Source organism: Chenopodium album, chromosome 21 (assembly GCF_948465745.1).
Source record: "Chenopodium album chromosome 21, dcCheAlbu1.1, whole genome shotgun sequence".
Classification (NCBI taxonomy): domain Eukaryota; kingdom Viridiplantae; phylum Streptophyta; class Magnoliopsida; order Caryophyllales; family Amaranthaceae; genus Chenopodium; species Chenopodium album.
In genome coordinates, this window is record NC_137854.1 from 13,371,637 (window position 1) to 13,387,235 (window position 15,599).

Consider the following 15,599-nt stretch of genomic DNA (forward strand, 5'->3'; position numbering starts at 1 on the left):
AACTAGTAAGTAGAGCGACACAGAACAATTCCACACAGGTGTGCTGGTGTATAGTATGCACATGATTTAATTTCTTGGCTGGTGCTGGCTAGAATGAGTTCTTATATGTCTTCTGCCGCCCTCTATCAGTCCTGGACGATCCAATGTGTTTCAAGGAATGAATCAGTAGGTGGTTCCATTGTCCAGTTGCTGTGAAACTCACTTGGATGAAACACTCTCTTCTTCACTGTCCACAGACTTTACACCTGATTCAGATCATCGCTGCTAAGTATAAGTTCTCCTTCAGATCAGATAGTATGCTCCCAGTAGCTTATTCTTTATCAGCAGCCTGCTGCTTGCAATAGATGGGCAAAACACTAAATTGAGTCTTTCATTCGGAATGAAATTGAAGTGGATTATCTGGAGGTATTAGGGAATATAACAAGCTTTGCTGATTGAGTTACAAGCGGGTTCGCTGAAGGGAATACTTTCTGTCTTTTTATTGGACTTTGGTCAGAAAGGCAACTGGTGAACCAACTGCTCCAGGTGAATAAATATATCTAAGTGTGTTACTTTCATTGTAGTGTTTCTGCATGTTGATTGATTGGATTTGGTGATTCTTTTCTACAGATTAAAAGATGTGCGGAGATGGCTCTTAGATTGCGATATTTCAAGAAACAAGTTTCGACTCCACCAAGTCTTTCTCTTGGAATATTGAAATCAAAGTAGATTATCTGGAGGTATTGGGAAACCTTCTTTCTTCTTATTCATTTTTATGGCTCTACTCTTCTCTTGAATACTTGTAGCATTTGTGTTTGAAGGGAATATTACAAGCTTTGCTAATTGAGCTACTAGCGGGTTTGATTTTGTTCTTAGTTGAAACTTGCACGAGCTAGAAGCTGTTCATTGTGATTTCTGAGATGAATTTAAGCAATGATAAGTTATAGTGCACTTATAAGGAGCTTTCTAAGTATAAACTACAGGAGGTAAGTTAATCATGATTCTATTAGCTCGTTCTTATATAAGGTTTTTTATATTTATTTTTTCTTATAAAATAGATTAAGTACCAAAATATGAGTGTAGTGGTTAAAGTGGCAGGATCATGTGTGTTACTGTGATGATCAAATTGAAGCCAAACAACATAACGTCTATTAATCCTGTAGTCTGTAGATCTAAAAGGAAGTAGTTCAAGGGGTTAGACTTTAGTATAAGAGACTTGATTATCTGATAAATGAAACTAGTATTATCATCATCATCTTATTATCCTTTGCAGCAAACTTCTGGAAAATGTTAATTATTTAATTATCATTATTCTTGTGTTATTTTTATTGGTTAAGTCAAGTTGTGTGTTTCTTTTATCCTTCAGGCTGGAGATTTCTTACATTCAGCTCAAAGTAGCGCGGCTTCTAGCAAAATGAAGAGTCGTTGGACACACCTTTATTTTTGGAACAAGGTAAATTAATTTGTATCACTATTCATATGTTAATTATATTGGTTAGGTCAAATATCGAAACTTATGTGTTTTTATATGTCCGTCAGGTTGGAGAATTCTTCTATCCAGCTCAAAGAAGTGCGCCTTTTTAGTATGGAGAACTGGAACAACAAAATGCAGAGAATACTTAATTTGGTCATCTGTGTTGTACTTTTCATGTCTTCTATCCTTTTTTATACCTTTTCATAAATTTCAATTAATATGTGTTTAGGACAAGTCGATTGATCCATCAAAGTCTGTGTAGCTGGGGGTTCTTTGCAGGCTTGGTACCCATAGAGAAATCTATGGCATTTGAAAGGATCTTGCTTCATGCAACTAGGGATAATGTTTTTACAAGGCAGACTAGAGTAGAGAATCCTGTGATGGATTGTTTTAGACTAACATTTGTTTTATTCATGTTCTATTGTTGATGCTTTTGGACTTACTTCTCTCTTCTTTCAGATTTTATCTAACTCAGTTCTTTGTTACTACTGACATTTCTTACAATTCAGGAAGAAAGTAAAAGGTAAGAAGAAAATGCCGATGAAGTAGTGGAAGGTGCAGTGGGAAGTCTCTGTCTCAGCTCCGATGTACCCTCTTTACTCTTTTCAGTCAAGAAAGGTAACTTCTTGGAAGATATTTTTTGTGTTATTTATGTATTTAGTTGCATCACATTAAAAATTAGAATATGATGAATAATGTATCTCATTGAAAATGAATCAAACAACTTAGCGCCCCCTCTCTCTCCCTCCTTTCTCTGTTCTTTATTCTCTCATAGGGTTCCAATTTCATAGTCTTTTTAAGGCAGAAATAGTCTATTTCCGCCGCTTTTCTTCTTTTTTTTTTTTTTTTTTTTTTTTTTTTTTTTTTTTTTTTTTTTTTTGGTGTGTGTGTGTTTTTAATGTGTTTTGGTCCCAATAATTTGATTGGGTTGGTCCCTATTATTAGGGTTCCTCCTATATTCAAGGTCTTGTTATTTCATCTATGGAAGAGTTTTTCTTTTCTTTTTAGGGTTTTAATAATTGGGAAATGCTCTGGATTCATTTGGAATTGGGGTTTTTCATCAACTTTTCGCTCAGAAGAATTTGTGCTCATTTTGCGAAGGAATTTTTGAAAGATGTAAAGACATCAATTGAATACCTGCATCGATGCAAAGACATCGAAAATTACTGCCTACGTCAAGACTGAAGCAGTGGGGTATGAGTTGTGCTTTAGAAGGCTTATTGGTAATTGTTTTGACCGTAAGAGTTGTGTATTTTCTCTAATTCTATTGTTTGTAGATTTGTGTTATTATTGTAGAGATGCCGTATGGCTTATTATTAATGATAATGTTTCTTCCTCGTCAAAAAAAAAAAAAAAAAAGAATCAAATAAGAAACTACACAATGGAAAAACACAAATGTTCACTTGTTTAAATAATTGAAAGAGTATTATCAATCAATTTCACTTTGACTAGCAACAATTATTTATACAAAGAAAAATACTATAACAATTAGTATCTCGTTGAATTCACCTCATTATATAGAGATATTTAAGTATAAGGAAATTGTCCCTCGAAAAATTTGAAAAGTGAAGACATCTTTACCTTTATCTTTACTACTATAAAAGCCAATAGGGGGCGTTTCTCAATGTGCTGCCTCTCTATTCTAGAGAGAGAAGTTCCTTCTAGGGTTTCTCTCTTGGAAGGGTTTTGTGCTTCTGATTCGAAGCTTCTTGCCCGTAGGGTGGGCTCTTTTCTCTCTTCCTCTTCTCTCCACTTCCTAATCCATTTCTTGGTTCTGCCTTTTCATCAATTGTCGCCCTTTACTTCTCCCGCCCACCTTCCCTGTCCTTTTCTCTCGCTGCTGCTGGTTTTATCGGGGGGGCTCGCCGGCCGAGGTCGGGTTATAGCCCTTCCTTGTGCGCCAGTGAGTCACCTAGGCCTCATCAACGTCGGTTTATTGTCGGCCGGAAGAAGCGCGATCTGATCCGTTTCGTGCGAGTCAAGGTCTAGACTTGGTTGATTGGTTTTAAGGCTGCCGGTTTTTGCAACGGGTTAGGTTTGTGCCGTTATCCTTAAGTCTGATCTGGTGCTTGTTTGGATTTCGCTAGCTTCTGACCGAGTTTTACAACTCGTGTTTTTGGGGATGTTCGTCCTTTTAATTTTATGCTTCTTTCAATGTTTAATCTTTGTTTGGTAAATAAGACCCAGTTGATGATCTCCAAGTTGTTCATAAATAATTTTCATTTTGGGTCAGTTATGGAGCCACCCACCATTGCTTCCTCTGTTGTTCGAGCGCTTCCTGCGGCAAATGTTTTAAGACGGGTCGTCCATGAGTGGACCTACGGGGCTGGCTTTATAGAGCAGTTTCCGACTAAGGACCCAAGGGCTTCGACTGTGGGTTTCCGCCTGATCTCAGTTTTGGTTCATTTGGTGGGTTTGGTATTCATGGTTGTTGTGTTGGGGAAGATGAGTTTGACTCAAGAAGATCTAATCTGTAGTGCAGTTGCTTACTCCATAATATCTACAGCACCGTTGGTGAAGGAATTATTGAAAGATGCAATGACATCGAAGAATTCACATGGTTTCAAGATTGGAACCACCTTAATGGAGATGAGCGTGAATAGAAACAAGTTTAGGTGTTGTGGGTGTAGTTTCTGCTTCAGGTATGTTCAAATGATGATGTGGATGCCGAGATGGCTATTGTGTGAATGAAATCATCTTTCCCTGTCAAAAAAAAAAAAAAAAAAAAAAGCCAATAGGGGGTTTAAATTGTTGATGTCTACAGTGTTGTTCCTTTTTTGCCCTTGCTGCTTCTACCTTATTACACCGTTGCCTTTCCCCTTCTTTTCCTTTGTTTCTCTCTCCTCTTTGCATGCTCCTACCTCCCCTCTCTTCGTTTCTCTCTCATCTTCTACTGCTACCTATCTCTCCTCCCTTCATTTCTCACTCCTTTTCCGGCTACCTATATCCCCCACTGAATTTACTTCTCAATTTTCTGTCAAGAGCAAATCACGGTTCTTCGATGCGGCGAGTGCTAGCTTTTGATGCTTGGTAATGTTTCCTGCTTCTCTTTTTTCTGTTGTTGTGGGTTCAATTGCGGTTATTCTTTTTCTTGTGGCTTATTTGCATTTTGTTAATGTTTTCCATTTTTTTTTCCGGTAACGGTGGTGGCAGTGGTCGGAACTGTTTATGCGGTGGTTGGAGCCTCATGCGTGAACCCTAAACCCTAACCAAGATGGGTCTAAAAAGGTTTTGTCTTTATGCCCTTCTCTTGTGATTTTCCTGGTTTTTGCTCATTTCTCTCTTTTTTTTTTTACAGGTCATCTTTCATTTACAATTGTTTTTCTTTTTTTTTGTTGCTTTGGTTGCTATTTGGATGTTTGAGGTGCGCTGGGCTTGGGTCTTCTTCTTCATTGTTGTTTAGGGTTTTAGATGTTTGAGTTTGGGCGTAGATTGTTCTGGGTGGATGTTTGGGGTTTTACTGAGTTGCTTTCTGAAAGTTATGAAGATATGGAGAGGGAGGGAGTTAGGTAAAATTGTTATTTTGCTAAAGATAAGATAATTCAAGGATTGGCGGCATAAAACATTCTATTATCAGAAGCAGAGTTATACTGAAGACGCCATGTACCATCCAATTTTTCTAAATCAATTGGCTCACCAGCATCATATCCCTCTGCACTCACCTGAATATAAACTGACATCATATAACCATTTACTCACCACACTATTCATCTTATTTAATTCTATGAAATATGCTTGACAAACTAATCAATTACTTCAATTTTAACCATGCAAAATATAACTCTCAACAAATCATGCTTCTTATTCTCAACCTCAAATGACTAACATACCCGGAAAAAGAAATTAAGAGATGTGGTGAAGAGCATGAGCTAGCAATAGTTATAGCTTATAAGTGCTGATATGCAATTTCCATTGTGATTGAGAAATCTGACAATGTAGATAGTTGCTTTATTTGCATATTCCTTTGGTAGTTGCTTTTAAAACTGCCTTATCTGCAATAAGGGAACACAAACAGAAGAAACGTTTTTGAGTTGGACAAACGAGAATAATTAGCTAGAAAGACTGGTATGTAATGCTGTGAGCAGAAACGTATTGCATCAAATATACTTGTCAAGAAGTTATATAGAAGTTTAAAAAGCATTTTGTCTCCTTTGATTTCCTTAAAAAGCTCTTGAGCCTTTCTCCTTAAGGATTTATTGAAATAACTTCGAGCTACTGTTCTAAGCATCATTGTAGATAATCTAACTACATATAATTAATAATACCTTTTGAAATTACGAAGCTTGGATGTTTTCACTTGACTATAAATTCTTCAAAGCAGGCTAAATGGCATATGACAATATAGATCCAAATAACATGATCTATGAGGTTATTTGTCTTACTCGTATATATTTTTCTTCTTTTCTTCGTTTGGTGGTATCCATATACAACTTTATCGCATCATGGCATTGTCAAAATGGATATTATGGAAACCCATCATAAAAATTATAACCCTTAAGGATGGAAAGCAATTGCCTGGTATCAAAACTTGATAATTATAAACCATATATATCATAAACATTATTCTATATTTATCATAATGATAATGGAAACAACACAAAACATCATAAACCATATTTTGAGTGCAGTGAATCTGTTCCCTTAATTATAGATCATATAATGTATATGCATGCATGGTTTGATGGATATTGTTAACTTAGTTGCGTTCAGAGATGTTAAAGCAGTCTCACTATTTCTAAAATCTACATTGGGATTAGGGGTAAAGTTTATACCATGATATCTGGGACTCCATTACCATGATATGCTAAATTGGGATTTCTATAAAAGTTTATGTCACTTTTGTTATCCGTGGAAAGCAATGCCCGTAAAGCATGACATACTGATCTAATCTTATCTCTAAGAAGTATTTTCATTATCCTAATTTGTTGAAATAATGCAAGGAATCAATATTTAGGGGAAGGGCACATTAGTCATAGTCTATTAGTAGTAACTTGGGGAATAAGCTAGAGGTTTGTTAGGGGTATTTTCTATAAATAGACCTCATTAGGAGGAATAATCATCATGTTGAATATAGTTAAGAAGTCTATTGTTGACTTGTTGGAGAGCACCTTCCTCTCGAAAGAAGGCATTGTATTGTTGAACAATCAGTTTGATAATACAACTTATCCGTCTTAGCTATCCTTTTCTATCTAATTAGCTTGCTTGCTTACTGATTTGAGAGCTAATTCCTAGCAACTTTGTTCATCTCAAGGCCCATATCTAACCACTAGGACACATTTATCTTTGTTTGTTGAATTACTTTGTTACAAGTGTATCAAGTGTGAAATGCTGTGTTACAAGTGTATCATAATTATTTTGAGGAGATGCTAGGTTACGAGTGTATCGTAATTATTTCGTGTTAATGCTATCAGCAAATTGGTAATTGAATTGTCTTTAATGACATCTCTTGGTAGTTCATCTTCACTAAAAATATAATTCATTATTATATATAAAAATTTGGGGATCACAAATTGATGGTAGTTCATCTTCAATAAAAGTAAAATTTGAGTAATTGTTTACCCCTAATTCCTTTATCACCATGTTATTTGAATATGACGTTGATAATCATTTGTCATCAGGTTGTGTGAAGGTGAAGTGTTGCTGAATTGCATACTAGCCAAGTAAGCAGTAATCTACTCTGCCAGCGATTCATGATTGTACCTGGTGATGTGACAATATATATGTGTGCTAATGCTAATTTCTTATGTTACTAAAATCAGAAAGGATAACCGATATTCATAGAAAGATGCAACTGTGGTGGTCCGTCAGTTGCTGAAAGTTGCTGCTCATTGCCACTTACATGGTCTGGTAGCACCGTGATATGAAGCCTGAGGTAGATTTTCTTTTGAAAATATGGACCTTACATTTCAATTGCAGTAGATGAATTATGATGGAAGTTTATGTTTTATTCCAATGTGCTGCTTGTTTGTAGAACTTTTTTTTTTAAAGCGCCTGAAGAGATTTCATCTTGAAAAGTTGAAAGGCCACAGACTTTGGATTATCAGATTTCATAAAACCTGGTGAGTAGAAAGGGGAATGTCAATATGCACTTGTTGCTTGTGGGTAGACATTTCTCTTGTCCAACCTGACTTATATTTGATTTATCGCAAAATTTTGACAATGTGGCACAAACATTTTGCTTCCTATAGAGAAAATATTCAAAGATTTTGTTGGCAGTGCCTACTATGTTGCCCCTGAAGTACTGAAAAGAAAGTCAGGCCTAGAGTCTGATGTCTGGAGTATTAGTGTCATCACCTAAATGGCTAAATGTTGCTCTGTTGAAGACGTCCATTTTGGGGCGAAACTGAAGATGGTATATTCAAGTAGGTACGCGAAAATGTATTTTTACATGCTTTCACTAGCAAGTACACCTTATAAATTTAATGAATAGCAAGCTTTATAATAGCTGTTAAAGAAGATGTGTGTAATGTTGTGCTTTCACATTTTGGACTTTTGGAGTTAGCAACGGCATATCGCATTATAATGTGATTGTTACTAGGAATATAATACCGAATGCAGATGAGTCGGTTGGAAAAATTATATATGAACAACTTTTAACATGCTCAGCCACATTAGTATCTGCACGCATGAAATATCGATTTATAATTTTTGGTTTATATTCTGATAAATCTTGAGTCAAGATGAGATTGATTAAATTAAGCTTAATTGATGGCTTTGTAGGAAGTAAAATATAGGAGACTATATATTAGACATTTAGTATATACAAGACTTTTAGTAAACAGGTTGATGCAATTTGCAGTTTGGTTTATCGTAAAACAAACATGAATCATTTCCTGAAGCATTGCACTTCACGGAGACGGATACGCTTGCTATTATCGGCCCCCAATCTATGAATTTGATATATATATGACCTATGCCTATCTTTATAATGCTTTGCGTCGAACTTATACCATTACTTCATCAGATGGGTTAATCTTTTTCATAATATTGATTTGACAGATTCATATTATCATAATCTCACGGAGGAGGAGCTTTCTCGTGTTCATGATTGCAATATTGACCATCTTGGTGAGTTTACATAGGTTACCATTAAGATTACCCTTTTCGTATGATGGTCTAAAGGTTTCAACTCTGGAAACAATTCCTTGTGGAATGAATGAATATTTGAGATGAATGAATATTTAGTGATTAGATTTTTGGAATTCTTCTGATTTTTAGGTATATACTCTATATTTTAATTCTTCTATATGTAGTATCTATTTGAATAGATGGTGTATTTAGCTGTATATATGTATATGGCACATCCTTTACATATGGCTGTGACATTTGTGACTATTAAATGTATCTGTGTTGAAAATGCATTTGATTCTGAATTCTAAGCTGTATTATGGTAAATTAGGTTGCTTGACTGCTTGTAGTCTGTCAAACAAGCCAAAGGAAACAGTAGTTTAATATGATGCTTCTGATGTTGATGATGAACTTATATATATCACTTCCTTTGGCTTGTTTGACATCAGAAGCATCGTCAAGTGATAAATCTATAATCTGAGACAGTTTCACATTCACTCATCAGGCTCAGAATTAGCCGTTCAGCTAAAATTTCACACATTAGCCTTCCGAGAAAAGTACATCAAGCTGATTAAATATTTTTATCTCACGAACAACTTCTGCAATATACTCCAAATTTCCAAGTTTGGAATAGCTCAGTGTGAAGTAGTCGTTTTCTTAACCTATAATCTCTAGCTTTTGGAAATTTTGTCTTGCATTATAAAATTTAATTGATTAACATATATGCATGATTTTTTCTGGCAATCATGCTTTTGGTTCAGGGATTTCTTCTGAATAGAACACTATTCATGTAAATTAGCTCAAAAATCATTTTGTTACAATTTTGGTTGTTTGAGCACTTAACTACAACTTTGGATGGCTCATTATTCATTCTGTTTGATGCAGAGTCCCCCATCCTTGGAAGAGTAGGAAAACTTGAGAGCATATCACGGAACAGCCTCTGGTTTGTCAACAGGGCTGCTGGTTGGATTAAATCTTGACACATCAAGCCCTGATACTTTCTGATCTCCTCCAGCACCCATTCCGTTCAATGTGCTTTTTGGGCTCCCACAAACTCCATTCTGTACTCTTGGAAACCAAGCATCTAATAAAATTGATACAACCAAACAGCTGAAACCTGCAGGCATTGCTGAAAATGTTGTTGCCGATAACTCTGATATATTGACTCCTATTGATCTTGTTGGGAAATCTGAAGGAAAAACTCTTGCTGATATATTGCTTGCCTCACCGTCAAAGTCTGATGTGGAAATTTCAAAACCTACTGAGGCTTATGAGTTAGTCCCTTAGGAAAGGAGACATGTCTTATCTGTCTTGAAGGTACTAGATTTTCTATTATAAAGTAATGCGTTGTATCAACCCTCGAATGTTGACAAATTGTGAGCATGATTTTCAATTGTCATGCCTTCTAGAGTGGATGGAAAGAAGTGATGCCTTTCTAGTCTGTGATAAGGTCTGAATCTAGCACAAGTCATAATAATATTTGTATAAGCTATTATTATGTTGTGATCATAATTTAGGAATGAGTCTATTCTGATGAGTCTGTTCTGATGTTATTTGTATAAGCTATAATTATGCTGTGATCAAAATTCCGGATGAATTATAGGTTCATTCGATTATTCAATCAAAGATTAATGATAAGGATTCAATGTCTTTTGAAAAATATCATAGTGAAATGAGTAACTAGAAAGATTTTAGTGTCAAAGACATATTAGCATCTTTATGCTACTTGTTATGCTACCTACATGCTATATCTTATTATCCTGCTTGCAAATTCATATTATGACACAATTATAATTAGCCTTACACAATCACTATCTCCTTCATATTATATGCTTATGTATTCAGGATCCATCTTTAATTCTCTCATAATCATCCTAACGGAGCGATTACTAAAAAATCATATTACATTTAAGCATAACGACGTTGAAACGCGGTGCGCATCGTGCGTGGCGTGCAACTAGTTTCTCAAAAATTCTTCTGCCTTTTTCTTATTCCCTAGACTTAACTAAGCTAAGAGAGGTTGGTTGGTTAGTATAGTAAGAGATCAATTCAGCATGGTATCTTCATCATCTTTGCTAAAGCTCAATGGAGCATCATCACCATGGATGGGACACCAGTCGTCCTTCAATGGCAATGGTGGATCACCAACTTTCGTTGCGACTCGTCGAGTTTTCTGGCCTATCCATGCTAGTTCAAGCTCTTATACAGATGAGCTTGTTAGCACTGCTGTATGTTGTCTATGCTTTTATCTCATTTGTTGCTTGTTTTCTTAAGCTTGATGGTTTGGTTTTTCACTTTTGCTGTATTTTGGACTGATCATTTGTCTAAGTTGTTCTATATCTTTAATAGAAGATATAAGATATGAATGGTGGATGTGACAGAATATAGGAAATTTGGTCCTGAAAATTGGATTCATTTAATGAAAGCTTTTGATCATATTGAAAAAAGAAATAAACATTAAGAATTGTAGTTTATCTTGTTTTGATTGTTTTCTGTTAGTGTAGCTGATATCTAATTGGTTAGCCAACTAAAACTTCCTGAATTAGAAACTGTGAATTTGTATTGCAATGGCTTGTAGCAATCGCAAGTACTCCCTTTGTTCCCAAAAGTTGTTCCTGTTTGAAATCTTGTGACCAAATCTAAACGGGAACAACAAGGAGTAGAGGGAGTATATAATACTAGTCAAAATTAGCTTAGGTTCAATTGAATAGCAGTGTTCTGTTAAACTTACTCTGGAATTTTAATACTAGTCTAGATTATTGTCCCTATGTTTGGTTGTTGAATGTTACTTGGAACACCAGACCATAAGTTTTGGTGCCCGGAATGGGTATTGGAATTTTGGATTCCGAAATTTGATTCCCTAAGGCAGTTCAAAAATGTACTACTATACAATGTACCACAAGCCAATATGCTCGTGATTGTGATTTCCGGGGTGTGGGGATAACGAATAAACGAATTATACATTTATTGAATTAGACAGCATGATCCTCCCCCTTTAAAAGGTTACTTTATGTTAGGTTTGGTTTATATGTGGTGGTGCTTGTGATCTCGAGTACTGACATACCAAGTATATCTTTATTTTTTTACTTGTATCATCAATTTGATGGTGATATTTGATCTTGAGAGCTACACCTAGATGTATACTTCCCCTATATATGTTGCATAAGTTTTTATTGTATCGACAATGTGATAGTTAATCATGTTCCATGATCAAGTATACTTCTACATGTTTAATGTTTTAATACTGAATTTTAACTTCGCAGAAATCTATTGCTTCTCCTGCACGTGGCATTCTTGCCATTGATGAATCTAATGCAACTTGTGGGAAGAGACTGGCATCAATTGGCTTAGATAACACTGAGAACAATCGTCAGATGTATAGGCAGCTCTTACTAACAACTCCTGGTCTTGGCGAACACATTTCTAGTGTCATTCTGTTTGAGGAAACACTCTACCAGTCTACAACGGATGGCAAGAAATTGTCGACTGCTTACTTGATGAGAATGTCGTTCCTGGCATCAAGGTCGACAAGGTATGACAGTTTGAACGTCTTCCACATTCGATTGTTACTTGTAAATACTGATCAATGACCTCATTTTATGTCCTCACTCTTTGCATTGCAGACGTTGGTTCCTCTGCCAGGCTCAAACAATGAATCTTGGTGCCAAGGGTTAGATGGCCTGGCTTCAAGGTCTGCTGAGTATTATAATCAGGGTGCTCGATTTGCAAAATGGTAAGCCATCTCAGATCCACTAGACCTATGCCTCCATGAGATTAATGGTTGGCGATATTAAATATTCATTTACATGTCCTGAAACGTCTTTCTGATTAAGAATATGATATTTCTCTTATTATGCAACTTTTCTGTGTTCTGCAAATGACTTATGCTTGTTTGGATGCAATAATGTAGGCGTATTCCATGTGGACCTTTTGCTTTGGCAGTTAAGGAAGCTGCTTGGGGACTCGCTCGTTATGATGCTATCTCTCAGGTTCATACTAAGCTTTATTTGCTTTATGTTCCATTCTCCATGCTTCAGTTTGAGGTGGAAGTGGTGGCCTGGTGGGTGGTGAATTGGTGATGGTCTGATGGTATATGGTAGATGTCTTTGTTCAACCTTTTGGATCTATTATTCTATATCTGGCGTATCAACTAGCTTCAAGACTAAACAACCTACATACAAACTTTTCAACCTGTACTGAAGAATGGATCAGTTGCTTTCAGGCTGCCACTATGCTCCATGAATTCTGCTTAAATTGAAATTAACCATCATGGACTCAATTATTATGCAAAATTGACATGGACACCATTGGAAAGGGGTTTAGGTGCCAAAGTATACAGTTAAGATAATACAGCTTAAGAAATAGTAGTTTGGCAAGTTTAGAGATGTAGAGAAATCACCAATTCTTCTTCCCACCACGCTTCCCAACTTTCCTCACCCTTAACACCAATTCCACCTCTATAAAGAAGCCAATCTGTCCAATCACTGAAGTCTTCCACAGTCCTAGACATAACAAATGGAAACATGAATTAGTATAATTAAATTAAGCAAAGTTGTTGATGTCCACAAAAGCTAGATAGCTTTTAAGTCACAAACCCCCCAACTTACTTCTGCCACTCGAAACCGGATGGATTGAACAGGTAGGGAGCAAATAGCCAAGAGAGGGCCATAAACCAACTGCTGATAGAAAGCAGAATGTAGCCTATCGCACCACCATCATTATAGCCATAAGCAAGAAAAACAATCAAAAAAAGCACAACTTCAAGCCTGCAATGAGAAAGCCATACAGCTCAAAGATTGTTCAAGACACTATACGAGCAACATGACAAGGAGAAAAGGATATACCCTTTGACAAAATGACTCCGAGAATAAAGCCTGTAGTTTTCGCTCAACTTTATATGCCGGACAACAAAACCCCTCCCAGTTGCTTGATACTGTTTACCAAACAATTACCAAACATGAGATGAAGCAACTCTTACTACATGTAAAGATATAATCTACATCTGAAGAATACAAACCCGTGCACCACCATGGAGAATTGTCCGACCAAAATAGTGTGTCCTTGTCCCCAAAGAAAATGTGAAGAAGACAGAACAAAGTTGGAATTGCATTGTGATAAAACTCACAATCGCCTGCATCATTTTAGAAGACAGTATTACTATTTACTACGACAGTAGCAGTTAAGCTGGGCCGGATCGGAGCTGATCTCCAACAATGCAAAGAAAATTGCTTCTACATAAACATAAGCCGGTCAGGTCATGCAGTGAAGGCATTAAAACATCTTAAGAAACAGACTACAATTCAGATTTAAATATCAAATTCATATGAAAAAAGCCCTCTAAAACAATCTTAGTTGGTTAATGACACTAGGAGATTGTCATCTATATTACGGAGGTCCAGGCAGATGGCATCCATATATATTAGGGCATTGCTAAAATTAGAAATGAGTATATATGAATCATTAATAAGCGGCCACTTGGCCTTTCTGTAGTTGAAATTATAAAGACGAAAATGATTGATTTAGATGATATGGCAACTCATTACTGCCTTTTTCATTTTCTCATACTAGCAAACTCCTATGTTTAAATGGTAACAAGGTTGATATACAAAGATGCACATAAGATTTTACAGATATGCTGAGATGCAACGCTTTTTAATCTAAAAATGGCAGCTCCTTGTTATGCAGTACTTGACAAAATTCAAATTGAAGATGGGCATCAAGCTGGTGTAGCATCACCAAATGAACTTAGTTGGTACATTCACTGTTGTACTTCATGATTGAATCTAGCTGCAATTACCACAAAACTCTTCACATGACTACAAAAGGAAGAGGCCCTTGCATATTCAAAAATTTATATATGATGGAGTCAGACTAGTACAGAATTACAGGATTATAAAAATTATAATTCATTATTAAAAACACCATTATTCTATTTCATCCATTCAAATGCCATGTCCAAATTTGCAGAATATGAAACAGGCCAGTCTAACCATGAGGGTAACTCTTAATTCATAGCAAGACTAGCTTGAAGGCAAATCCAACTAAAACACATCATGACTAGGTTTAAACCTAGTCAGCTATTTACATATTATAAATTAATTACTCGATATATTGCAATGTTTTATAAATATTGTAATGTTTGAACCTTAACACTATTTACATTGCTTTTTGTAACCACAAATTGTGATTTATACGTAAGAAAAAATATAGTCGTTTGTTTATTTTTTAGATTCGTACTAATACAAAAGGAACGGAGGAGGATGTATGTAAATGAAATATATAACCAACAAGTAAAATACATTATTCTTTATTTTTTGCGCTGTAAAGTTTAAAAATTTTTGCACCCCCATTTTGAAATTTTTAGATCCGCCACTGTATTCTGCAGTACACGAGCACGAACTTGGATGGTCTCACCAACTCCAGACAATGCCTACAAGATCCAGCAATTGAAAGTGAGTGGCAACAACAATGAAGAGCTAGATGAACGTAGCAGCGTAGCCATATGTAGGCAGAAGTATAGATGAGAATTGGCGTCACACAAAATATAACTGATCTTAAAAACAGCTTAACTTGATTTATAATAGACTTAATTAATAATTTAATATGGCTCATTTAACTACTATAAAAATATTCATGAGCTTGAAATACCATAAAAATTTGAAAACTACCTTTTCTTAATGGTGATAATGGTAAATAAAATCAAAATAAGTTGCAGACAATTATTGTGATAGATCAGGGGTGAATTGAAATAACCTTTGTCATAACAAGGGTAAAGTATCACACATTGCAGCACCCACCATCCCAATTGCACCCTAGGTGGAGAACTTTAAAGCATTGAGGTTATTCTAACAATAATGTTTTTCTATAAATGCCATCTTAAGAGTGAAGAAATTTCTAGATCAATAACCTCATCTCAAGCTTTAAAAAAACAATTCATGTCATAATGACAAATGATATAAATAAAGTTGCCTAAGTAAATACAAAACCATCAAAAGTATTATTTAAAATTAATATAAAAACACTATAATATAAAATCCAGCCTGTCAGGTAAATTAAATGTGGTATTGACACTAGTAGA

The 15,599-nt window shown here is 35.6% G+C and overlaps 1 long non-coding RNA gene and 1 pseudogene across 6 annotated transcripts; both read left to right on the forward strand.

The window, feature by feature from the left end:
• The first annotated feature begins 588 nt into the window (after window positions 1-588).
• LOC145601836 (uncharacterized) lies at window positions 589-10,167 on the forward strand. Of its 6 annotated transcripts, XR_014104447.1 has the most exons (11): window positions 589-719; window positions 801-965; window positions 1,346-1,432; window positions 1,519-2,071; window positions 4,607-4,681; window positions 7,072-7,113; window positions 7,213-7,325; window positions 7,425-7,512; window positions 7,642-7,815; window positions 8,453-8,521; window positions 9,407-10,167. It is a non-coding gene; the product is annotated as an uncharacterized LOC145601836 (long non-coding RNA). The 6 variants fall into 6 exon arrangements; XR_014104450.1 differs by lacking the exon at window positions 589-719 and having other exon boundaries at window positions 731-965; window positions 7,642-7,819; XR_014104449.1 differs by lacking the exons at window positions 589-719; window positions 801-965; window positions 1,346-1,432; window positions 1,519-2,071 and adding an exon at window positions 4,241-4,483 and having other exon boundaries at window positions 7,642-7,819.
• Window positions 10,168-10,575: 408 nt separating this feature from the next.
• LOC145600448 (fructose-bisphosphate aldolase 3, chloroplastic-like) lies at window positions 10,576-12,600 on the forward strand (annotated as a pseudogene).
• Window positions 12,601-15,599: the final 2,999 nt, after the last annotated feature.